The following is a 21,449-nucleotide window of genomic DNA, read 5'->3' on the forward strand; positions in this document are numbered from 1 at the left end:
GATGCGACGCCAATGGAATTGCTCTGCGTTGGTGATAATGCAACTACAGCTGACAACAAAAATGACTCTCTGCTGTAGCAGTTCTGGTTGTCTAGTGCATGCCATAAGAGGAACTCACTAGAAAACTAACTCCCTTTGAAGGAAAAGAATCAAAAAAGCCCTACCGACTGCGTTCCTTTTTCTGTGTCAGGTGGTGAAGAACGTCTTCAACGGAACCGCGAAATGAGCGAAAACGTGGGAAACATTGCATTCGAAATGCTTGCGAATTTTCCAATTGCCCAGTGAGTGTCGACAAAACACGTCAATTCTCTGCTCCAACGTATGAGACGTAACAACTGGTGCAATTTGTTGTTGCATCGTGTGCCAGCAGTCTTCGATAGTGTGTTACGAGCTTAGCGCGATAAGTTTGCAGACAGCATTTAGGCGACGTTTTATTAGTAACGGCCCCATGCAACGATTGCACAACAGTAAAGGACATGAGTCAATGTACAGTTGTGCATCGTGGGAGGTCTCACACCGTCGTCCGAGCCCGGATAGCTCAGTCGGTAGAGCATTAGGCTTTTAACCTAAGGGTCCAGGGTTCAAGTCCCTGTCCGGGCGGAAATTTTAAAACTTTGGTAGCGATTCGTCTGGTAGCGGTGGAAACGCTACGGAAAATAATGCAGCTACGCCGTTTTCTGACACCACAGTGCTTCAAACGGTAGCATTTGCATGTGTCGGGACAACGCCGCGCTACCGGCAGTCGTGGCCGAGTGGTTAAGGCGTCTGACTCGAAATCAGATTCCCTATGGGAGCGTAGGTTCGAATCCTACCGGCTGCGTGCGATTTTGCGTAAAGAGAGGACCAAAAATTTTCGCACACATGTGACATGCGTGGGCGAATGCGGGTGCAAACCAGTGACGCCATTCTCAACAAGACGAAAGTTTCCGTTTAAGAATACTGAGTTTCGCGACGACCGCTGCTTACTGTGGCCATCGGTTCACCTCGCACTGACGCTGGGACTGCAGAAAGCCGTCGCTGAGATCGTGAGTACACAGATGTGCTCGAAAGTGTTGGACAGAGCGAACATTCAATTCTTTTTAAGAATCGCAATTGAATCATTCGAGTGCGGCGAAGGCAGTGGTGCAGCGTTTCTTTTCTTAAGATCTCGCAGCTGCTTGGAGGTATGTCCATCGTTTTAAGACGACAGAAAACTAGCGTCAGCGGTGCGTCAGTGGGAAGTCGGTGAAGTCGCCATTGGAGCCATAAGCCAGTAATTACAACATGCGAATCACTCGCTCACCACGCAGCTGTACGATAATGCTCGTGCGTGGGCCCGCATAGCTGAGTCGGTAGAGCGTTAGGTTTTCAACCAAAGGGTCCTGGGTTCAAGTCCCTGTCTGGGCGAAAATTAATACACTTTCGTAACGGCTAATGGAAACCCTACAGGAAAGAGTGAGGCCACGCCGCTTTCTGCCATCAGATTGCTTCTAAAGATGGCCGTTTCACTTGTCGGGAGTCGCTTCTGCCACCGGCAGTCGTGGCCGAGTGGTTAAGGCGTCTGACTTGAAATCAGATTCCCTCTGGGAGCGTAGGTTCGAGTCCTGCCGACTGCGAAAATTTTCTCTCTCTCAAAAGATGGACGTTCAGGTGCATCCTAGCAGTTGCGTCACTACTAAACACATGGGTCACCAGTTATTTGATCCAGGGCGCAGCGTTACAGTCGCGCCCAGAAGCCGCAGCTCATCTCCTCGTCTCACAGCCGCCCACCGGGTGTTAGTACAAGTGTCGCCTCACTGGGCAGTGCAGATGTGTCCTTTTTAGCTTGCAGACGATGACGTGTAGCAATTTACGAGCTAACGCAAGTCGAATGTTTTACCGTGTGTATCTGCTAGATACTGCCTCTCATACGGTGGAGAGGCTCACTCCTTCTTGTGTCTCGTTCTCTGCACACGAGTTGCCCCTGACATCGACATAGCACGGGTTTTCTAGCGTCAGCGCGGCGTCACGTGAAGTCAGCGAAGTGAATATTACACGAGTCGAGTCGACATGTTTGCTTGTTACGATGATGGAAGCAGAAGAAATGTGTGTGGGACTTCACTGCATCGGCTGCTCGCCTTTCAGCGTCCCTGTGTCTTATCAGACGAAGGTGACTGTGAAATTGGCAACGAGGCAGAGCTGAACGAACACATGCAAACAGCAACGTTCAATGTCAGCCGAAATAGCTCAGTTGGGAGAGCGTTAGACTGAAGATCTAAAGGTCCCTGGTTCGATCCCGGGTTTCGGCAGGTATTCGTTTTGATGCGACGCCAATGGAATTGCTCTGCGTTGGTGATAATGCAACTACAGCTGACAACAAAAATGACTCTCTGCTGTAGCAGTTCTGGTTGTCTAGTGCATGCCATAAGAGGAACTCACTAGAAAACTAACTCCCTTTGAAGGAAAAGAATCAAAAAAGCCCTACCGACTGCGTTCCTTTTTCTGTGTCAGGTGGTGAAGAACGTCTTCAACGGAACCGCGAAATGAGCGAAAACGTGGGAAACATTGCATTCGAAATGCTTGCGAATTTTCCAATTGCCCAGTGAGTGTCGACAAAACACGTCAATTCTCTGCTCCAACGTATGAGACGTAACAACTGGTGCAATTTGTTGTTGCATCGTGTGCCAGCAGTCTTCGATAGTGTGTTACGAGCTTAGCGCGATAAGTTTGCAGACAGCATTTAGGCGACGTTTTATTAGTAACGGCCCCATGCAACGATTGCACAACAGTAAAGGACATGAGTCAATGTACAGTTGTGCATCGTGGGAGGTCTCACACCGTCGTCCGAGCCCGGATAGCTCAGTCGGTAGAGCATTAGGCTTTTAACCTAAGGGTCCAGGGTTCAAGTCCCTGTCCGGGCGGAAATTTTAAAACTTTGGTAGCGATTCGTCTGGTAGCGGTGGAAACGCTACGGAAAATAATGCAGCTACGCCGTTTTCTGACACCACAGTGCTTCAAACGGTAGCATTTGCATGTGTCGGGACAACGCCGCGCTACCGGCAGTCGTGGCCGAGTGGTTAAGGCGTCTGACTCGAAATCAGATTCCCTATGGGAGCGTAGGTTCGAATCCTACCGGCTGCGTGCGATTTTGCGTAAAGAGAGGAGCAAAAATTTTCGCACACATGTGACATGCGTGGGCGAATGCGGGTGCAAACCAGTGACGCCATTCTCAACAAGACGAAAGTTTCCGTTTAAGAATACTGAGTTTCGCGACGACCGCTGCTTACTGTGGCCATCGGTTCACCTCGCACTGACGCTGGGACTGCAGAAAGCCGTCGCTGAGATCGTGAGTACACAGATGTGCTCGAAAGTGTTGGACAGAGCGAACATTCAATTCTTTTTAAGAATCGCAATTGAATCATTCGAGTGCGGCGAAGGCAGTGGTGCAGCGTTTCTTTTCTTAAGATCTCGCAGCTGCTTGGAGGTATGTCCATCGTTTTAAGACGACAGAAAACTAGCGTCAGCGGTGCGTCAGTGGGAAGTCGGTGAAGTCGCCATTGGAGCCATAAGCCAGTAATTACAACATGCGAATCACTCGCTCACCACGCAGCTGTACGATAATGCTCGTGCGTGGGCCCGCATAGCTGAGTCGGTAGAGCGTTAGGTTTTCAACCGAAGGGTCCTGGGTTCAAGTCCCTGTCTGGGCGAAAATTAATACACTTTCGTAACGGCTAATGGAAACCCTACAGGAAAGAGTGAGGCCACGCCGCTTTCTGCCATCAGATTGCTTCTAAAGATGGCCGTTTCACTTGTCGGGAGTCGCTTCTGCCACCGGCAGTCGTGGCCGAGTGGTTAAGGCGTCTGACTTGAAATCAGATTCCCTCTGGGAGCGTAGGTTCGAGTCCTGCCGACTGCGAAAATTTTCTCTCTCTCAAAAGATGGACGTTCAGGTGCATCCTAGCAGTTGCGTCACTACTAAACACATGGGTCACCAGTTATTTGATCCAGGGCGCAGCGTTACAGTCGCGCCCAGAAGCCGCAGCTCATCTCCTCGTCTCACAGCCGCCCACCGGGTGTTAGTACAAGTGTCGCCTCACTGGGCAGTGCAGATGTGTCCTTTTTAGCTTGCAGACGATGACGTGTAGCAATTTACGAGCTAACGCAAGTCGAATGTTTTACCGTGTGTATCTGCTAGATACTGCCTCTCATACGGTGGAGAGGCTCACTCCTTCTTGTGTCTCGTTCTCTGCACACGAGTTGCCCCTGACATCGACATAGCACGGGTTTTCTAGCGTCAGCGCGGCGTCACGTGAAGTCAGCGAAGTGAATATTACACGAGTCGAGTCGACATGTTTGCTTGTTACGATGATGGAAGCAGAAGAAATGTGTGTGGGACTTCACTGCATCGGCTGCTCGCCTTTCAGCGTCCCTGTGTCTTATCAGACGAAGGTGACTGTGAAATTGGCAACGAGGCAGAGCTGAACGAACACATGCAAACAGCAACGTTCAATGTCAGCCGAAATAGCTCAGTTGGGAGAGCGTTAGACTGAAGATCTAAAGGTCCCTGGTTCGATCCCGGGTTTCGGCAGGTATTCGTTTTGATGCGACGCCAATGGAATTGCTCTGCGTTGGTGATAATGCAACTACAGCTGACAACAAAAATGACTCTCTGCTGTAGCAGTTCTGGTTGTCTAGTGCATGCCATAAGAGGAACTCACTAGAAAACTAACTCCCTTTGAAGGAAAAGAATCAAAAAAGCCCTACCGACTGCGTTCCTTTTTCTGTGTCAGGTGGTGAAGAACGTCTTCAACGGAACCGCGAAATGAGCGAAAACGTGGGAAACATTGCATTCGAAATGCTTGCGAATTTTCCAATTGCCCAGTGAGTGTCGACAAAACACGTCAATTCTCTGCTCCAACGTATGAGACGTAACAACTGGTGCAATTTGTTGTTGCATCGTGTGCCAGCAGTCTTCGATAGTGTGTTACGAGCTTAGCGCGATAAGTTTGCAGACAGCATTTAGGCGACGTTTTATTAGTAACGGCCCCATGCAACGATTGCACAACAGTAAAGGACATGAGTCAATGTACAGTTGTGCATCGTGGGAGGTCTCACACCGTCGTCCGAGCCCGGATAGCTCAGTCGGTAGAGCATTAGGCTTTTAACCTAAGGGTCCAGGGTTCAAGTCCCTGTCCGGGCGGAAATTTTAAAACTTTGGTAGCGATTCGTCTGGTAGCGGTGGAAACGCTACGGAAAATAATGCAGCTACGCCGTTTTCTGACACCACAGTGCTTCAAACGGTAGCATTTGCATGTGTCGGGACAACGCCGCGCTACCGGCAGTCGTGGCCGAGTGGTTAAGGCGTCTGACTCGAAATCAGATTCCCTATGGGAGCGTAGGTTCGAATCCTACCGGCTGCGTGCGATTTTGCGTAAAGAGAGGAGCAAAAATTTTCGCACACATGTGACATGCGTGGGCGAATGCGGGTGCAAACCAGTGACGCCATTCTCAACAAGACGAAAGTTTCCGTTTAAGAATACTGAGTTTCGCGACGACCGCTGCTTACTGTGGCCATCGGTTCACCTCGCACTGACGCTGGGACTGCAGAAAGCCGTCGCTGAGATCGTGAGTACACAGATGTGCTCGAAAGTGTTGGACAGAGCGAACATTCAATTCTTTTTAAGAATCGCAATTGAATCATTCGAGTGCGGCGAAGGCAGTGGTGCAGCGTTTCTTTTCTTAAGATCTCGCAGCTGCTTGGAGGTATGTCCATCGTTTTAAGACGACAGAAAACTAGCGTCAGCGGTGCGTCAGTGGGAAGTCGGTGAAGTCGCCATTGGAGCCATAAGCCAGTAATTACAACATGCGAATCACTCGCTCACCACGCAGCTGTACGATAATGCTCGTGCGTGGGCCCGCATAGCTGAGTCGGTAGAGCGTTAGGTTTTCAACCGAAGGGTCCTGGGTTCAAGTCCCTGTCTGGGCGAAAATTAATACACTTTCGTAACGGCTAATGGAAACCCTACAGGAAAGAGTGAGGCCACGCCGCTTTCTGCCATCAGATTGCTTCTAAAGATGGCCGTTTCACTTGTCGGGAGTCGCTTCTGCCACCGGCAGTCGTGGCCGAGTGGTTAAGGCGTCTGACTTGAAATCAGATTCCCTCTGGGAGCGTAGGTTCGAGTCCTGCCGACTGCGAAAATTTTCTCTCTCTCAAAAGATGGACGTTCAGGTGCATCCTAGCAGTTGCGTCACTACTAAACACATGGGTCACCAGTTATTTGATCCAGGGCGCAGCGTTACAGTCGCGCCCAGAAGCCGCAGCTCATCTCCTCGTCTCACAGCCGCCCACCGGGTGTTAGTACAAGTGTCGCCTCACTGGGCAGTGCAGATGTGTCCTTTTTAGCTTGCAGACGATGACGTGTAGCAATTTACGAGCTAACGCAAGTCGAATGTTTTACCGTGTGTATCTGCTAGATACTGCCTCTCATACGGTGGAGAGGCTCACTCCTTCTTGTGTCTCGTTCTCTGCACACGAGTTGCCCCTGACATCGACATAGCACGGGTTTTCTAGCGTCAGCGCGGCGTCACGTGAAGTCAGCGAAGTGAATATTACACGAGTCGAGTCGACATGTTTGCTTGTTACGATGATGGAAGCAGAAGAAATGTGTGTGGGACTTCACTGCATCGGCTGCTCGCCTTTCAGCGTCCCTGTGTCTTATCAGACGAAGGTGACTGTGAAATTGGCAACGAGGCAGAGCTGAACGAACACATGCAAACAGCAACGTTCAATGTCAGCCGAAATAGCTCAGTTGGGAGAGCGTTAGACTGAAGATCTAAAGGTCCCTGGTTCGATCCCGGGTTTCGGCAGGTATTCGTTTTGATGCGACGCCAATGGAATTGCTCTGCGTTGGTGATAATGCAACTACAGCTGACAACAAAAATGACTCTCTGCTGTAGCAGTTCTGGTTGTCTAGTGCATGCCATAAGAGGAACTCACTAGAAAACTAACTCCCTTTGAAGGAAAAGAATCAAAAAAGCCCTACCGACTGCGTTCCTTTTTCTGTGTCAGGTGGTGAAGAACGTCTTCAACGGAACCGCGAAATGAGCGAAAACGTGGGAAACATTGCATTCGAAATGCTTGCGAATTTTCCAATTGCCCAGTGAGTGTCGACAAAACACGTCAATTCTCTGCTCCAACGTATGAGACGTAACAACTGGTGCAATTTGTTGTTGCATCGTGTGCCAGCAGTCTTCGATAGTGTGTTACGAGCTTAGCGCGATAAGTTTGCAGACAGCATTTAGGCGACGTTTTATTAGTAACGGCCCCATGCAACGATTGCACAACAGTAAAGGACATGAGTCAATGTACAGTTGTGCATCGTGGGAGGTCTCACACCGTCGTCCGAGCCCGGATAGCTCAGTCGGTAGAGCATTAGGCTTTTAACCTAAGGGTCCAGGGTTCAAGTCCCTGTCCGGGCGGAAATTTTAAAACTTTGGTAGCGATTCGTCTGGTAGCGGTGGAAACGCTACGGAAAATAATGCAGCTACGCCGTTTTCTGACACCACAGTGCTTCAAACGGTAGCATTTGCATGTGTCGGGACAACGCCGCGCTACCGGCAGTCGTGGCCGAGTGGTTAAGGCGTCTGACTCGAAATCAGATTCCCTATGGGAGCGTAGGTTCGAATCCTACCGGCTGCGTGCGATTTTGCGTAAAGAGAGGAGCAAAAATTTTCGCACACATGTGACATGCGTGGGCGAATGCGGGTGCAAACCAGTGACGCCATTCTCAACAAGACGAAAGTTTCCGTTTAAGAATACTGAGTTTCGCGACGACCGCTGCTTACTGTGGCCATCGGTTCACCTCGCACTGACGCTGGGACTGCAGAAAGCCGTCGCTGAGATCGTGAGTACACAGATGTGCTCGAAAGTGTTGGACAGAGCGAACATTCAATTCTTTTTAAGAATCGCAATTGAATCATTCGAGTGCGGCGAAGGCAGTGGTGCAGCGTTTCTTTTCTTAAGATCTCGCAGCTGCTTGGAGGTATGTCCATCGTTTTAAGACGACAGAAAACTAGCGTCAGCGGTGCGTCAGTGGGAAGTCGGTGAAGTCGCCATTGGAGCCATAAGCCAGTAATTACAACATGCGAATCACTCGCTCACCACGCAGCTGTACGATAATGCTCGTGCGTGGGCCCGCATAGCTGAGTCGGTAGAGCGTTAGGTTTTCAACCAAAGGGTCCTGGGTTCAAGTCCCTGTCTGGGCGAAAATTAATACACTTTCGTAACGGCTAATGGAAACCCTACAGGAAAGAGTGAGGCCACGCCGCTTTCTGCCATCAGATTGCTTCTAAAGATGGCCGTTTCACTTGTCGGGAGTCGCTTCTGCCACCGGCAGTCGTGGCCGAGTGGTTAAGGCGTCTGACTTGAAATCAGATTCCCTCTGGGAGCGTAGGTTCGAGTCCTGCCGACTGCGAAAATTTTCTCTCTCTCAAAAGATGGACGTTCAGGTGCATCCTAGCAGTTGCGTCACTACTAAACACATGGGTCACCAGTTATTTGATCCAGGGCGCAGCGTTACAGTCGCGCCCAGAAGCCGCAGCTCATCTCCTCGTCTCACAGCCGCCCACCGGGTGTTAGTACAAGTGTCGCCTCACTGGGCAGTGCAGATGTGTCCTTTTTAGCTTGCAGACGATGACGTGTAGCAATTTACGAGCTAACGCAAGTCGAATGTTTTACCGTGTGTATCTGCTAGATACTGCCTCTCATACGGTGGAGAGGCTCACTCCTTCTTGTGTCTCGTTCTCTGCACACGAGTTGCCCCTGACATCGACATAGCACGGGTTTTCTAGCGTCAGCGCGGCGTCACGTGAAGTCAGCGAAGTGAATATTACACGAGTCGAGTCGACATGTTTGCTTGTTACGATGATGGAAGCAGAAGAAATGTGTGTGGGACTTCACTGCATCGGCTGCTCGCCTTTCAGCGTCCCTGTGTCTTATCAGACGAAGGTGACTGTGAAATTGGCAACGAGGCAGAGCTGAACGAACACATGCAAACAGCAACGTTCAATGTCAGCCGAAATAGCTCAGTTGGGAGAGCGTTAGACTGAAGATCTAAAGGTCCCTGGTTCGATCCCGGGTTTCGGCAGGTATTCGTTTTGATGCGACGCCAATGGAATTGCTCTGCGTTGGTGATAATGCAACTACAGCTGACAACAAAAATGACTCTCTGCTGTAGCAGTTCTGGTTGTCTAGTGCATGCCATAAGAGGAACTCACTAGAAAACTAACTCCCTTTGAAGGAAAAGAATCAAAAAAGCCCTACCGACTGCGTTCCTTTTTCTGTGTCAGGTGGTGAAGAACGTCTTCAACGGAACCGCGAAATGAGCGAAAACGTGGGAAACATTGCATTCGAAATGCTTGCGAATTTTCCAATTGCCCAGTGAGTGTCGACAAAACACGTCAATTCTCTGCTCCAACGTATGAGACGTAACAACTGGTGCAATTTGTTGTTGCATCGTGTGCCAGCAGTCTTCGATAGTGTGTTACGAGCTTAGCGCGATAAGTTTGCAGACAGCATTTAGGCGACGTTTTATTAGTAACGGCCCCATGCAACGATTGCACAACAGTAAAGGACATGAGTCAATGTACAGTTGTGCATCGTGGGAGGTCTCACACCGTCGTCCGAGCCCGGATAGCTCAGTCGGTAGAGCATTAGGCTTTTAACCTAAGGGTCCAGGGTTCAAGTCCCTGTCCGGGCGGAAATTTTAAAACTTTGGTAGCGATTCGTCTGGTAGCGGTGGAAACGCTACGGAAAATAATGCAGCTACGCCGTTTTCTGACACCACAGTGCTTCAAACGGTAGCATTTGCATGTGTCGGGACAACGCCGCGCTACCGGCAGTCGTGGCCGAGTGGTTAAGGCGTCTGACTCGAAATCAGATTCCCTATGGGAGCGTAGGTTCGAATCCTACCGGCTGCGTGCGATTTTGCGTAAAGAGAGGAGCAAAAATTTTCGCACACATGTGACATGCGTGGGCGAATGCGGGTGCAAACCAGTGACGCCATTCTCAACAAGACGAAAGTTTCCGTTTAAGAATACTGAGTTTCGCGACGACCGCTGCTTACTGTGGCCATCGGTTCACCTCGCACTGACGCTGGGACTGCAGAAAGCCGTCGCTGAGATCGTGAGTACACAGATGTGCTCGAAAGTGTTGGACAGAGCGAACATTCAATTCTTTTTAAGAATCGCAATTGAATCATTCGAGTGCGGCGAAGGCAGTGGTGCAGCGTTTCTTTTCTTAAGATCTCGCAGCTGCTTGGAGGTATGTCCATCGTTTTAAGACGACAGAAAACTAGCGTCAGCGGTGCGTCAGTGGGAAGTCGGTGAAGTCGCCATTGGAGCCATAAGCCAGTAATTACAACATGCGAATCACTCGCTCACCACGCAGCTGTACGATAATGCTCGTGCGTGGGCCCGCATAGCTGAGTCGGTAGAGCGTTAGGTTTTCAACCAAAGGGTCCTGGGTTCAAGTCCCTGTCTGGGCGAAAATTAATACACTTTCGTAACGGCTAATGGAAACCCTACAGGAAAGAGTGAGGCCACGCCGCTTTCTGCCATCAGATTGCTTCTAAAGATGGCCGTTTCACTTGTCGGGAGTCGCTTCTGCCACCGGCAGTCGTGGCCGAGTGGTTAAGGCGTCTGACTTGAAATCAGATTCCCTCTGGGAGCGTAGGTTCGAGTCCTGCCGACTGCGAAAATTTTCTCTCTCTCAAAAGATGGACGTTCAGGTGCATCCTAGCAGTTGCGTCACTACTAAACACATGGGTCACCAGTTATTTGATCCAGGGCGCAGCGTTACAGTCGCGCCCAGAAGCCGCAGCTCATCTCCTCGTCTCACAGCCGCCCACCGGGTGTTAGTACAAGTGTCGCCTCACTGGGCAGTGCAGATGTGTCCTTTTTAGCTTGCAGACGATGACGTGTAGCAATTTACGAGCTAACGCAAGTCGAATGTTTTACCGTGTGTATCTGCTAGATACTGCCTCTCATACGGTGGAGAGGCTCACTCCTTCTTGTGTCTCGTTCTCTGCACACGAGTTGCCCCTGACATCGACATAGCACGGGTTTTCTAGCGTCAGCGCGGCGTCACGTGAAGTCAGCGAAGTGAATATTACACGAGTCGAGTCGACATGTTTGCTTGTTACGATGATGGAAGCAGAAGAAATGTGTGTGGGACTTCACTGCATCGGCTGCTCGCCTTTCAGCGTCCCTGTGTCTTATCAGACGAAGGTGACTGTGAAATTGGCAACGAGGCAGAGCTGAACGAACACATGCAAACAGCAACGTTCAATGTCAGCCGAAATAGCTCAGTTGGGAGAGCGTTAGACTGAAGATCTAAAGGTCCCTGGTTCGATCCCGGGTTTCGGCAGGTATTCGTTTTGATGCGACGCCAATGGAATTGCTCTGCGTTGGTGATAATGCAACTACAGCTGACAACAAAAATGACTCTCTGCTGTAGCAGTTCTGGTTGTCTAGTGCATGCCATAAGAGGAACTCACTAGAAAACTAACTCCCTTTGAAGGAAAAGAATCAAAAAAGCCCTACCGACTGCGTTCCTTTTTCTGTGTCAGGTGGTGAAGAACGTCTTCAACGGAACCGCGAAATGAGCGAAAACGTGGGAAACATTGCATTCGAAATGCTTGCGAATTTTCCAATTGCCCAGTGAGTGTCGACAAAACACGTCAATTCTCTGCTCCAACGTATGAGACGTAACAACTGGTGCAATTTGTTGTTGCATCGTGTGCCAGCAGTCTTCGATAGTGTGTTACGAGCTTAGCGCGATAAGTTTGCAGACAGCATTTAGGCGACGTTTTATTAGTAACGGCCCCATGCAACGATTGCACAACAGTAAAGGACATGAGTCAATGTACAGTTGTGCATCGTGGGAGGTCTCACACCGTCGTCCGAGCCCGGATAGCTCAGTCGGTAGAGCATTAGGCTTTTAACCTAAGGGTCCAGGGTTCAAGTCCCTGTCCGGGCGGAAATTTTAAAACTTTGGTAGCGATTCGTCTGGTAGCGGTGGAAACGCTACGGAAAATAATGCAGCTACGCCGTTTTCTGACACCACAGTGCTTCAAACGGTAGCATTTGCATGTGTCGGGACAACGCCGCGCTACCGGCAGTCGTGGCCGAGTGGTTAAGGCGTCTGACTCGAAATCAGATTCCCTATGGGAGCGTAGGTTCGAATCCTACCGGCTGCGTGCGATTTTGCGTAAAGAGAGGAGCAAAAATTTTCGCACACATGTGACATGCGTGGGCGAATGCGGGTGCAAACCAGTGACGCCATTCTCAACAAGACGAAAGTTTCCGTTTAAGAATACTGAGTTTCGCGACGACCGCTGCTTACTGTGGCCATCGGTTCACCTCGCACTGACGCTGGGACTGCAGAAAGCCGTCGCTGAGATCGTGAGTACACAGATGTGCTCGAAAGTGTTGGACAGAGCGAACATTCAATTCTTTTTAAGAATCGCAATTGAATCATTCGAGTGCGGCGAAGGCAGTGGTGCAGCGTTTCTTTTCTTAAGATCTCGCAGCTGCTTGGAGGTATGTCCATCGTTTTAAGACGACAGAAAACTAGCGTCAGCGGTGCGTCAGTGGGAAGTCGGTGAAGTCGCCATTGGAGCCATAAGCCAGTAATTACAACATGCGAATCACTCGCTCACCACGCAGCTGTACGATAATGCTCGTGCGTGGGCCCGCATAGCTGAGTCGGTAGAGCGTTAGGTTTTCAACCAAAGGGTCCTGGGTTCAAGTCCCTGTCTGGGCGAAAATTAATACACTTTCGTAACGGCTAATGGAAACCCTACAGGAAAGAGTGAGGCCACGCCGCTTTCTGCCATCAGATTGCTTCTAAAGATGGCCGTTTCACTTGTCGGGAGTCGCTTCTGCCACCGGCAGTCGTGGCCGAGTGGTTAAGGCGTCTGACTTGAAATCAGATTCCCTCTGGGAGCGTAGGTTCGAGTCCTGCCGACTGCGAAAATTTTCTCTCTCTCAAAAGATGGACGTTCAGGTGCATCCTAGCAGTTGCGTCACTACTAAACACATGGGTCACCAGTTATTTGATCCAGGGCGCAGCGTTACAGTCGCGCCCAGAAGCCGCAGCTCATCTCCTCGTCTCACAGCCGCCCACCGGGTGTTAGTACAAGTGTCGCCTCACTGGGCAGTGCAGATGTGTCCTTTTTAGCTTGCAGACGATGACGTGTAGCAATTTACGAGCTAACGCAAGTCGAATGTTTTACCGTGTGTATCTGCTAGATACTGCCTCTCATACGGTGGAGAGGCTCACTCCTTCTTGTGTCTCGTTCTCTGCACACGAGTTGCCCCTGACATCGACATAGCACGGGTTTTCTAGCGTCAGCGCGGCGTCACGTGAAGTCAGCGAAGTGAATATTACACGAGTCGAGTCGACATGTTTGCTTGTTACGATGATGGAAGCAGAAGAAATGTGTGTGGGACTTCACTGCATCGGCTGCTCGCCTTTCAGCGTCCCTGTGTCTTATCAGACGAAGGTGACTGTGAAATTGGCAACGAGGCAGAGCTGAACGAACACATGCAAACAGCAACGTTCAATGTCAGCCGAAATAGCTCAGTTGGGAGAGCGTTAGACTGAAGATCTAAAGGTCCCTGGTTCGATCCCGGGTTTCGGCAGGTATTCGTTTTGATGCGACGCCAATGGAATTGCTCTGCGTTGGTGATAATGCAACTACAGCTGACAACAAAAATGACTCTCTGCTGTAGCAGTTCTGGTTGTCTAGTGCATGCCATAAGAGGAACTCACTAGAAAACTAACTCCCTTTGAAGGAAAAGAATCAAAAAAGCCCTACCGACTGCGTTCCTTTTTCTGTGTCAGGTGGTGAAGAACGTCTTCAACGGAACCGCGAAATGAGCGAAAACGTGGGAAACATTGCATTCGAAATGCTTGCGAATTTTCCAATTGCCCAGTGAGTGTCGACAAAACACGTCAATTCTCTGCTCCAACGTATGAGACGTAACAACTGGTGCAATTTGTTGTTGCATCGTGTGCCAGCAGTCTTCGATAGTGTGTTACGAGCTTAGCGCGATAAGTTTGCAGACAGCATTTAGGCGACGTTTTATTAGTAACGGCCCCATGCAACGATTGCACAACAGTAAAGGACATGAGTCAATGTACAGTTGTGCATCGTGGGAGGTCTCACACCGTCGTCCGAGCCCGGATAGCTCAGTCGGTAGAGCATTAGGCTTTTAACCTAAGGGTCCAGGGTTCAAGTCCCTGTCCGGGCGGAAATTTTAAAACTTTGGTAGCGATTCGTCTGGTAGCGGTGGAAACGCTACGGAAAATAATGCAGCTACGCCGTTTTCTGACACCACAGTGCTTCAAACGGTAGCATTTGCATGTGTCGGGACAACGCCGCGCTACCGGCAGTCGTGGCCGAGTGGTTAAGGCGTCTGACTCGAAATCAGATTCCCTATGGGAGCGTAGGTTCGAATCCTACCGGCTGCGTGCGATTTTGCGTAAAGAGAGGAGCAAAAATTTTCGCACACATGTGACATGCGTGGGCGAATGCGGGTGCAAACCAGTGACGCCATTCTCAACAAGACGAAAGTTTCCGTTTAAGAATACTGAGTTTCGCGACGACCGCTGCTTACTGTGGCCATCGGTTCACCTCGCACTGACGCTGGGACTGCAGAAAGCCGTCGCTGAGATCGTGAGTACACAGATGTGCTCGAAAGTGTTGGACAGAGCGAACATTCAATTCTTTTTAAGAATCGCAATTGAATCATTCGAGTGCGGCGAAGGCAGTGGTGCAGCGTTTCTTTTCTTAAGATCTCGCAGCTGCTTGGAGGTATGTCCATCGTTTTAAGACGACAGAAAACTAGCGTCAGCGGTGCGTCAGTGGGAAGTCGGTGAAGTCGCCATTGGAGCCATAAGCCAGTAATTACAACATGCGAATCACTCGCTCACCACGCAGCTGTACGATAATGCTCGTGCGTGGGCCCGCATAGCTGAGTCGGTAGAGCGTTAGGTTTTCAACCAAAGGGTCCTGGGTTCAAGTCCCTGTCTGGGCGAAAATTAATACACTTTCGTAACGGCTAATGGAAACCCTACAGGAAAGAGTGAGGCCACGCCGCTTTCTGCCATCAGATTGCTTCTAAAGATGGCCGTTTCACTTGTCGGGAGTCGCTTCTGCCACCGGCAGTCGTGGCCGAGTGGTTAAGGCGTCTGACTTGAAATCAGATTCCCTCTGGGAGCGTAGGTTCGAGTCCTGCCGACTGCGAAAATTTTCTCTCTCTCAAAAGATGGACGTTCAGGTGCATCCTAGCAGTTGCGTCACTACTAAACACATGGGTCACCAGTTATTTGATCCAGGGCGCAGCGTTACAGTCGCGCCCAGAAGCCGCAGCTCATCTCCTCGTCTCACAGCCGCCCACCGGGTGTTAGTACAAGTGTCGCCTCACTGGGCAGTGCAGATGTGTCCTTTTTAGCTTGCAGACGATGACGTGTAGCAATTTACGAGCTAACGCAAGTCGAATGTTTTACCGTGTGTATCTGCTAGATACTGCCTCTCATACGGTGGAGAGGCTCACTCCTTCTTGTGTCTCGTTCTCTGCACACGAGTTGCCCCTGACATCGACATAGCACGGGTTTTCTAGCGTCAGCGCGGCGTCACGTGAAGTCAGCGAAGTGAATATTACACGAGTCGAGTCGACATGTTTGCTTGTTACGATGATGGAAGCAGAAGAAATGTGTGTGGGACTTCACTGCATCGGCTGCTCGCCTTTCAGCGTCCCTGTGTCTTATCAGACGAAGGTGACTGTGAAATTGGCAACGAGGCAGAGCTGAACGAACACATGCAAACAGCAACGTTCAATGTCAGCCGAAATAGCTCAGTTGGGAGAGCGTTAGACTGAAGATCTAAAGGTCCCTGGTTCGATCCCGGGTTTCGGCAGGTATTCGTTTTGATGCGACGCCAATGGAATTGCTCTGCGTTGGTGATAATGCAACTACAGCTGACAACAAAAATGACTCTCTGCTGTAGCAGTTCTGGTTGTCTAGTGCATGCCATAAGAGGAACTCACTAGAAAACTAACTCCCTTTGAAGGAAAAGAATCAAAAAAGCCCTACCGACTGCGTTCCTTTTTCTGTGTCAGGTGGTGAAGAACGTCTTCAACGGAACCGCGAAATGAGCGAAAACGTGGGAAACATTGCATTCGAAATGCTTGCGAATTTTCCAATTGCCCAGTGAGTGTCGACAAAACACGTCAATTCTCTGCTCCAACGTATGAGACGTAACAACTGGTGCAATTTGTTGTTGCATCGTGTGCCAGCAGTCTTCGATAGTGTGTTACGAGCTTAGCGCGATAAGTTTGCAGACAGCATTTAGGCGACGTTTTATTAGTAACGGCCCCATGCAACGATTGCACAACAGTAAAGGACATGAGTCAATGTACAGTTGTGCATCGTGGGAGGTCTCACACCGTCGTCCGAGCCCGGATAGCTCAGTCGGTAGAGCATTAGGCTTTTAACCTAAGGGTCCAGGGTTCAAGTCCCTGTCCGGGCGGAAATTTTAAAACTTTGGTAGCGATTCGTCTGGTAGCGGTGGAAACGCTACGGAAAATAATGCAGCTACGCCGTTTTCTGACACCACAGTGCTTCAAACGGTAGCATTTGCATGTGTCGGGACAACGCCGCGCTACCGGCAGTCGTGGCCGAGTGGTTAAGGCGTCTGACTCGAAATCAGATTCCCTATGGGAGCGTAGGTTCGAATCCTACCGGCTGCGTGCGATTTTGCGTAAAGAGAGGAGCAAAAATTTTCGCACACATGTGACATGCGTGGGCGAATGCGGGTGCAAACCAGTGACGCCATTCTCAACAAGACGAAAGTTTCCGTTTAAGAATACTGAGTTTCGCGACGACCGCTGCTTACTGTGGCCATCGGTTCACCTCGCACTGACGCTGGGACTGCAGAAAGCCGTCGCTGAGATCGTGAGTACACAGATGTGCTCGAAAGTGTTGGACAGAGCGAACATTCAATTCTTTTTAAGAATCGCAATTGAATCATTCGAGTGCGGCGAAGGCAGTGGTGCAGCGTTTCTTTTCTTAAGATCTCGCAGCTGCTTGGAGGTATGTCCATCGTTTTAAGACGACAGAAAACTAGCGTCAGCGGTGCGTCAGTGGGAAGTCGGTGAAGTCGCCATTGGAGCCATAAGCCAGTAATTACAACATGCGAATCACTCGCTCACCACGCAGCTGTACGATAATGCTCGTGCGTGGGCCCGCATAGCTGAGTCGGTAGAGCGTTAGGTTTTCAACCAAAGGGTCCTGGGTTCAAGTCCCTGTCTGGGCGAAAATTAATACACTTTCGTAACGGCTAATGGAAACCCTACAGGAAAGAGTGAGGCCACGCCGCTTTCTGCCATCAGATTGCTTCTAAAGATGGCCGTTTCACTTGTCGGGAGTCGCTTCTGCCACCGGCAGTCGTGGCCGAGTGGTTAAGGCGTCTGACTTGAAATCAGATTCCCTCTGGGAGCGTAGGTTCGAGTCCTGCCGACTGCGAAAATTTTCTCTCTCTCAAAAGATGGACGTTCAGGTGCATCCTAGCAGTTGCGTCACTACTAAACACATGGGTCACCAGTTATTTGATCCAGGGCGCAGCGTTACAGTCGCGCCCAGAAGCCGCAGCTCATCTCCTCGTCTCACAGCCGCCCACCGGGTGTTAGTACAAGTGTCGCCTCACTGGGCAGTGCAGATGTGTCCTTTTTAGCTTGCAGACGATGACGTGTAGCAATTTACGAGCTAACGCAAGTCGAATGTTTTACCGTGTGTATCTGCTAGATACTGCCTCTCATACGGTGGAGAGGCTCACTCCTTCTTGTGTCTCGTTCTCTGCACACGAGTTGCCCCTGACATCGACATAGCACGGGTTTTCTAGCGTCAGCGCGGCGTCACGTGAAGTCAGCGAAGTGAATATTACACGAGTCGAGTCGACATGTTTGCTTGTTACGATGATGGAAGCAGAAGAAATGTGTGTGGGACTTCACTGCATCGGCTGCTCGCCTTTCAGCGTCCCTGTGTCTTATCAGACGAAGGTGACTGTGAAATTGGCAACGAGGCAGAGCTGAACGAACACATGCAAACAGCAACGTTCAATGTCAGCCGAAATAGCTCAGTTGGGAGAGCGTTAGACTGAAGATCTAAAGGTCCCTGGTTCGATCCCGGGTTTCGGCAGGTATTCGTTTTGATGCGACGCCAATGGAATTGCTCTGCGTTGGTGATAATGCAACTACAGCTGACAACAAAAATGACTCTCTGCTGTAGCAGTTCTGGTTGTCTAGTGCATGCCATAAGAGGAACTCACTAGAAAACTAACTCCCTTTGAAGGAAAAGAATCAAAAAAGCCCTACCGACTGCGTTCCTTTTTCTGTGTCAGGTGGTGAAGAACGTCTTCAACGGAACCGCGAAATGAGCGAAAACGTGGGAAACATTGCATTCGAAATGCTTGCGAATTTTCCAATTGCCCAGTGAGTGTCGACAAAACACGTCAATTCTCTGCTCCAACGTATGAGACGTAACAACTGGTGCAATTTGTTGTTGCATCGTGTGCCAGCAGTCTTCGATAGTGTGTTACGAGCTTAGCGCGATAAGTTTGCAGACAGCATTTAGGCGACGTTTTATTAGTAACGGCCCCATGCAACGATTGCACAACAGTAAAGGACATGAGTCAATGTACAGTTGTGCATCGTGGGAGGTCTCACACCGTCGTCCGAGCCCGGATAGCTCAGTCGGTAGAGCATTAGGCTTTTAACCTAAGGGTCCAGGGTTCAAGTCCCTGTCCGGGCGGAAATTTTAAAACTTTGGTAGCGATTCGTCTGGTAGCGGTGGAAACGCTACGGAAAATAATGCAGCTACGCCGTTTTCTGACACCACAGTGCTTCAAACGGTAGCATTTGCATGTGTCGGGACAACGCCGCGCTACCGGCAGTCGTGGCCGAGTGGTTAAGGCGTCTGACTCGAAATCAGATTCCCTATGGGAGCGTAGGTTCGAATCCTACCGGCTGCGTGCGATTTTGCGTAAAGAGAGGAGCAAAAATTTTCGCACACATGTGACATGCGTGGGCGAATGCGGGTGCAAACCAGTGACGCCATTCTCAACAAGACGAAAGTTTCCGTTTAAGAATACTGAGTTTCGCGACGACCGCTGCTTACTGTGGCCATCGGTTCACCTCGCACTGACGCTGGGACTGCAGAAAGCCGTCGCTGAGATCGTGAGTACACAGATGTGCTCGAAAGTGTTGGACAGAGCGAACATTCAATTCTTTTTAAGAATCGCAATTGAATCATTCGAGTGCGGCGAAGGCAGTGGTGCAGCGTTTCTTTTCTTAAGATCTCGCAGCTGCTTGGAGGTATGTCCATCGTTTTAAGACGACAGAAAAACTAGCGTCAGCGGTGCGTCAGTGGGAAGTCGGTGAAGTCGCCATTGGAGCCATAAGCCAGTAATTACAACATGCGAATCACTCGCTCACCACGCAGCTGTACGATAATGCTCGTGCGTGGGCCCGCATAGCTGAGTCGGTAGAGCGTTAGGTTTTCAACCAAAGGGTCCTGGGTTCAAGTCCCTGTCTGGGCGAAAATTAATACACTTTCGTAACGGCTAATGGAAACCCTACAGGAAAGAGTGAGGCCACGCCGCTTTCTGCCATCAGATTGCTTCTAAAGATGGCCGTTTCACTTGTCGGGAGTCGCTTCTGCCACCGGCAGTCGTGGCCGAGTGGTTAAGGCGTCTGACTTGAAATCAGATTCCCTCTGGGAGCGTAGGTTCGAGTCCTGCCGACTGCGAAAATTTTCTCTCTCTCAAAAGATGGACGTTCAGGTGCATCCTAGCAGTTGCGTCACTACTAAACACATGGGTCACCAGTTATTTGATCCAGGGCGCAGCGTTACAGTCGCGCCCAGAAGCCGCAGCTCATCTCCTCGTCTCACAGCCGCCCACCGGGTGTTAGTACAAGTGTCGCCTCACTGGGCAGTGCAGATGTGTCCTTTTTAGCTTGCAGACGATGACGTGTAGCAATTTACGAGCTAACGCAAGTCGAATGTTTTACCGTGTGTATCTGCTAGATACTGCCTCTCATACGGTGGAGAGGCTCACTCCTTCTTGTGTCTCGTTCTCTGCACACGAGTTGCCCCTGACATCGACATAGCACGGGTTTTCTAGCGTCAGCGCGGCGTCACGTGAAGTCAGCGAAGTGAATATTACACGAGTCGAGTCGACATGTTTGCTTGTTACGATGATGGAAGCAGAAGAAATGTGTGTGGGACTTCACTGCATCGGCTGCTCGCCTTTCAGCGTCCCTGTGTCTTATCAGACGAAGGTGACTGTGAAATTGGCAACGAGGCAGAGCTGAACGAACACATGCAAACAGCAACGTTCAATGTCAGCCGAAATAGCTCAGTTGGGAGAGCGTTAGACTGAAGATCTAAAGGTCCCTGGTTCGATCCCGGGTTTCGGCAGGTATTCGTTTTGATGCGACGCCAATGGAATTGCTCTGCGTTGGTGATAATGCAACTACAGCTGACAACAAAAATGACTCTCTGCTGTAGCAGTTCTGGTTGTCTAGTGCATGCCATAAGAGGAACTCACTAGAAAACTAACTCCCTTTGAAGGAAAAGAATCAAAAAAGCCCTACCGACTGCGTTCCTTTTTCTGTGTCAGGTGGTGAAGAACGTCTTCAACGGAACCGCGAAATGAGCGAAAACGTGGGAAACATTGCATTCGAAATGCTTGCGAATTTTCCAATTGCCCAGTGAGTGTCGACAAAACACGTCAATTCTCTGCTCCAACGTATGAGACGTAACAACTGGTGCAATTTGTTGTTGCATCGTGTGCCAGCAGTCTTCGATAGTGTGTTACGAGCTTAGCGCGATAAGTTTGCAGACAGCATTTAGGCGACGTTTTATTAGTAACGGCCCCATGCAACGATTGCACAACAGTAAAGGACATGAGTCAATGTACAGTTGTGCATCGTGGGAGGTCTCACACCGTCGTCCGAGCCCGGATAGCTCAGTCGGTAGAGCATTAGGCTTTTAACCTAAGGGTCCAGGGTTCAAGTCCCTGTCCGGGCGGAAATTTTAAAACTTTGGTAGCGATTCGTCTGGTAGCGGTGGAAACGCTACGGAAAATAATGCAGCTACGCCGTTTTCTGACACCACAGTGCTTCAAACGGTAGCATTTGCATGTGTCGGGACAACGCCGCGCTACCGGCAGTCGTGGCCGAGTGGTTAAGGCGTCTGACTCGAAATCAGATTCCCTATGGGAGCGTAGGTTCGAATCCTACCGGCTGCGTGCGATTTTGCGTAAAGAGAGGAGCAAAAATTTTCGCACACATGTGACATGCGTGGGCGAATGCGGGTGCAAACCAGTGACGCCATTCTCAACAAGACGAAAGTTTCCGTTTAAGAA

The 21,449-nt window shown here is 50.2% G+C and overlaps 38 non-coding genes across 38 annotated transcripts; all 38 read left to right on the forward strand.

Annotated features, from left to right (window-relative positions):
- The first annotated feature begins 527 nt into the window (after positions 1–527).
- On the forward strand, positions 528–600 carry Trnak-uuu. The gene has a single exon. It is a non-coding gene; the product is annotated as a tRNA-Lys (tRNA).
- Positions 601–738: 138 nt separating this feature from the next.
- On the forward strand, positions 739–820 carry Trnas-cga. The gene has a single exon. It is a non-coding gene; the product is annotated as a tRNA-Ser (tRNA).
- A 693-nt stretch (positions 821–1,513) lies between these two features.
- On the forward strand, positions 1,514–1,595 carry Trnas-uga. The gene has a single exon. It is a non-coding gene; the product is annotated as a tRNA-Ser (tRNA).
- A 599-nt stretch (positions 1,596–2,194) lies between these two features.
- Positions 2,195–2,267, forward strand: Trnaf-gaa. Its single transcript has one exon. It is a non-coding gene; the product is annotated as a tRNA-Phe (tRNA).
- Positions 2,268–2,806: 539 nt separating this feature from the next.
- Trnak-uuu lies at positions 2,807–2,879 on the forward strand. Its single transcript has one exon. It is a non-coding gene; the product is annotated as a tRNA-Lys (tRNA).
- A 138-nt stretch (positions 2,880–3,017) lies between these two features.
- On the forward strand, positions 3,018–3,099 carry Trnas-cga. The gene has a single exon. It is a non-coding gene; the product is annotated as a tRNA-Ser (tRNA).
- A 693-nt stretch (positions 3,100–3,792) lies between these two features.
- Positions 3,793–3,874, forward strand: Trnas-uga. Its single transcript has one exon. It is a non-coding gene; the product is annotated as a tRNA-Ser (tRNA).
- A 599-nt stretch (positions 3,875–4,473) lies between these two features.
- On the forward strand, positions 4,474–4,546 carry Trnaf-gaa. Its single transcript has one exon. It is a non-coding gene; the product is annotated as a tRNA-Phe (tRNA).
- Positions 4,547–5,085: 539 nt separating this feature from the next.
- Trnak-uuu lies at positions 5,086–5,158 on the forward strand. The gene has a single exon. It is a non-coding gene; the product is annotated as a tRNA-Lys (tRNA).
- Positions 5,159–5,296: 138 nt separating this feature from the next.
- Trnas-cga lies at positions 5,297–5,378 on the forward strand. The gene has a single exon. It is a non-coding gene; the product is annotated as a tRNA-Ser (tRNA).
- A 693-nt stretch (positions 5,379–6,071) lies between these two features.
- Trnas-uga lies at positions 6,072–6,153 on the forward strand. The gene has a single exon. It is a non-coding gene; the product is annotated as a tRNA-Ser (tRNA).
- A 599-nt stretch (positions 6,154–6,752) lies between these two features.
- Positions 6,753–6,825, forward strand: Trnaf-gaa. Its single transcript has one exon. It is a non-coding gene; the product is annotated as a tRNA-Phe (tRNA).
- A 539-nt stretch (positions 6,826–7,364) lies between these two features.
- On the forward strand, positions 7,365–7,437 carry Trnak-uuu. Its single transcript has one exon. It is a non-coding gene; the product is annotated as a tRNA-Lys (tRNA).
- A 138-nt stretch (positions 7,438–7,575) lies between these two features.
- Trnas-cga lies at positions 7,576–7,657 on the forward strand. The gene has a single exon. It is a non-coding gene; the product is annotated as a tRNA-Ser (tRNA).
- Positions 7,658–8,350: 693 nt separating this feature from the next.
- Trnas-uga lies at positions 8,351–8,432 on the forward strand. The gene has a single exon. It is a non-coding gene; the product is annotated as a tRNA-Ser (tRNA).
- Positions 8,433–9,031: 599 nt separating this feature from the next.
- Trnaf-gaa lies at positions 9,032–9,104 on the forward strand. Its single transcript has one exon. It is a non-coding gene; the product is annotated as a tRNA-Phe (tRNA).
- A 539-nt stretch (positions 9,105–9,643) lies between these two features.
- Positions 9,644–9,716, forward strand: Trnak-uuu. The gene has a single exon. It is a non-coding gene; the product is annotated as a tRNA-Lys (tRNA).
- Positions 9,717–9,854: 138 nt separating this feature from the next.
- Positions 9,855–9,936, forward strand: Trnas-cga. Its single transcript has one exon. It is a non-coding gene; the product is annotated as a tRNA-Ser (tRNA).
- Positions 9,937–10,629: 693 nt separating this feature from the next.
- Positions 10,630–10,711, forward strand: Trnas-uga. Its single transcript has one exon. It is a non-coding gene; the product is annotated as a tRNA-Ser (tRNA).
- Positions 10,712–11,310: 599 nt separating this feature from the next.
- Positions 11,311–11,383, forward strand: Trnaf-gaa. The gene has a single exon. It is a non-coding gene; the product is annotated as a tRNA-Phe (tRNA).
- A 539-nt stretch (positions 11,384–11,922) lies between these two features.
- On the forward strand, positions 11,923–11,995 carry Trnak-uuu. The gene has a single exon. It is a non-coding gene; the product is annotated as a tRNA-Lys (tRNA).
- A 138-nt stretch (positions 11,996–12,133) lies between these two features.
- Positions 12,134–12,215, forward strand: Trnas-cga. Its single transcript has one exon. It is a non-coding gene; the product is annotated as a tRNA-Ser (tRNA).
- A 693-nt stretch (positions 12,216–12,908) lies between these two features.
- Positions 12,909–12,990, forward strand: Trnas-uga. Its single transcript has one exon. It is a non-coding gene; the product is annotated as a tRNA-Ser (tRNA).
- Positions 12,991–13,589: 599 nt separating this feature from the next.
- Positions 13,590–13,662, forward strand: Trnaf-gaa. Its single transcript has one exon. It is a non-coding gene; the product is annotated as a tRNA-Phe (tRNA).
- A 539-nt stretch (positions 13,663–14,201) lies between these two features.
- Trnak-uuu lies at positions 14,202–14,274 on the forward strand. The gene has a single exon. It is a non-coding gene; the product is annotated as a tRNA-Lys (tRNA).
- A 138-nt stretch (positions 14,275–14,412) lies between these two features.
- Trnas-cga lies at positions 14,413–14,494 on the forward strand. The gene has a single exon. It is a non-coding gene; the product is annotated as a tRNA-Ser (tRNA).
- A 693-nt stretch (positions 14,495–15,187) lies between these two features.
- On the forward strand, positions 15,188–15,269 carry Trnas-uga. The gene has a single exon. It is a non-coding gene; the product is annotated as a tRNA-Ser (tRNA).
- Positions 15,270–15,868: 599 nt separating this feature from the next.
- On the forward strand, positions 15,869–15,941 carry Trnaf-gaa. The gene has a single exon. It is a non-coding gene; the product is annotated as a tRNA-Phe (tRNA).
- Positions 15,942–16,480: 539 nt separating this feature from the next.
- Positions 16,481–16,553, forward strand: Trnak-uuu. The gene has a single exon. It is a non-coding gene; the product is annotated as a tRNA-Lys (tRNA).
- A 138-nt stretch (positions 16,554–16,691) lies between these two features.
- On the forward strand, positions 16,692–16,773 carry Trnas-cga. The gene has a single exon. It is a non-coding gene; the product is annotated as a tRNA-Ser (tRNA).
- A 693-nt stretch (positions 16,774–17,466) lies between these two features.
- On the forward strand, positions 17,467–17,548 carry Trnas-uga. The gene has a single exon. It is a non-coding gene; the product is annotated as a tRNA-Ser (tRNA).
- A 599-nt stretch (positions 17,549–18,147) lies between these two features.
- Trnaf-gaa lies at positions 18,148–18,220 on the forward strand. The gene has a single exon. It is a non-coding gene; the product is annotated as a tRNA-Phe (tRNA).
- A 539-nt stretch (positions 18,221–18,759) lies between these two features.
- On the forward strand, positions 18,760–18,832 carry Trnak-uuu. Its single transcript has one exon. It is a non-coding gene; the product is annotated as a tRNA-Lys (tRNA).
- Positions 18,833–18,970: 138 nt separating this feature from the next.
- On the forward strand, positions 18,971–19,052 carry Trnas-cga. The gene has a single exon. It is a non-coding gene; the product is annotated as a tRNA-Ser (tRNA).
- Positions 19,053–19,746: 694 nt separating this feature from the next.
- Trnas-uga lies at positions 19,747–19,828 on the forward strand. Its single transcript has one exon. It is a non-coding gene; the product is annotated as a tRNA-Ser (tRNA).
- A 599-nt stretch (positions 19,829–20,427) lies between these two features.
- Positions 20,428–20,500, forward strand: Trnaf-gaa. The gene has a single exon. It is a non-coding gene; the product is annotated as a tRNA-Phe (tRNA).
- Positions 20,501–21,039: 539 nt separating this feature from the next.
- Trnak-uuu lies at positions 21,040–21,112 on the forward strand. The gene has a single exon. It is a non-coding gene; the product is annotated as a tRNA-Lys (tRNA).
- Positions 21,113–21,250: 138 nt separating this feature from the next.
- On the forward strand, positions 21,251–21,332 carry Trnas-cga. The gene has a single exon. It is a non-coding gene; the product is annotated as a tRNA-Ser (tRNA).
- The last annotated feature ends 117 nt before the right edge of the window (positions 21,333–21,449 follow it).

The sequence above is a fragment of the Schistocerca piceifrons genome, unplaced genomic scaffold (assembly GCF_021461385.2).
Source record: "Schistocerca piceifrons isolate TAMUIC-IGC-003096 unplaced genomic scaffold, iqSchPice1.1 HiC_scaffold_1439, whole genome shotgun sequence".
Taxonomy (NCBI): domain Eukaryota; kingdom Metazoa; phylum Arthropoda; class Insecta; order Orthoptera; family Acrididae; genus Schistocerca; species Schistocerca piceifrons.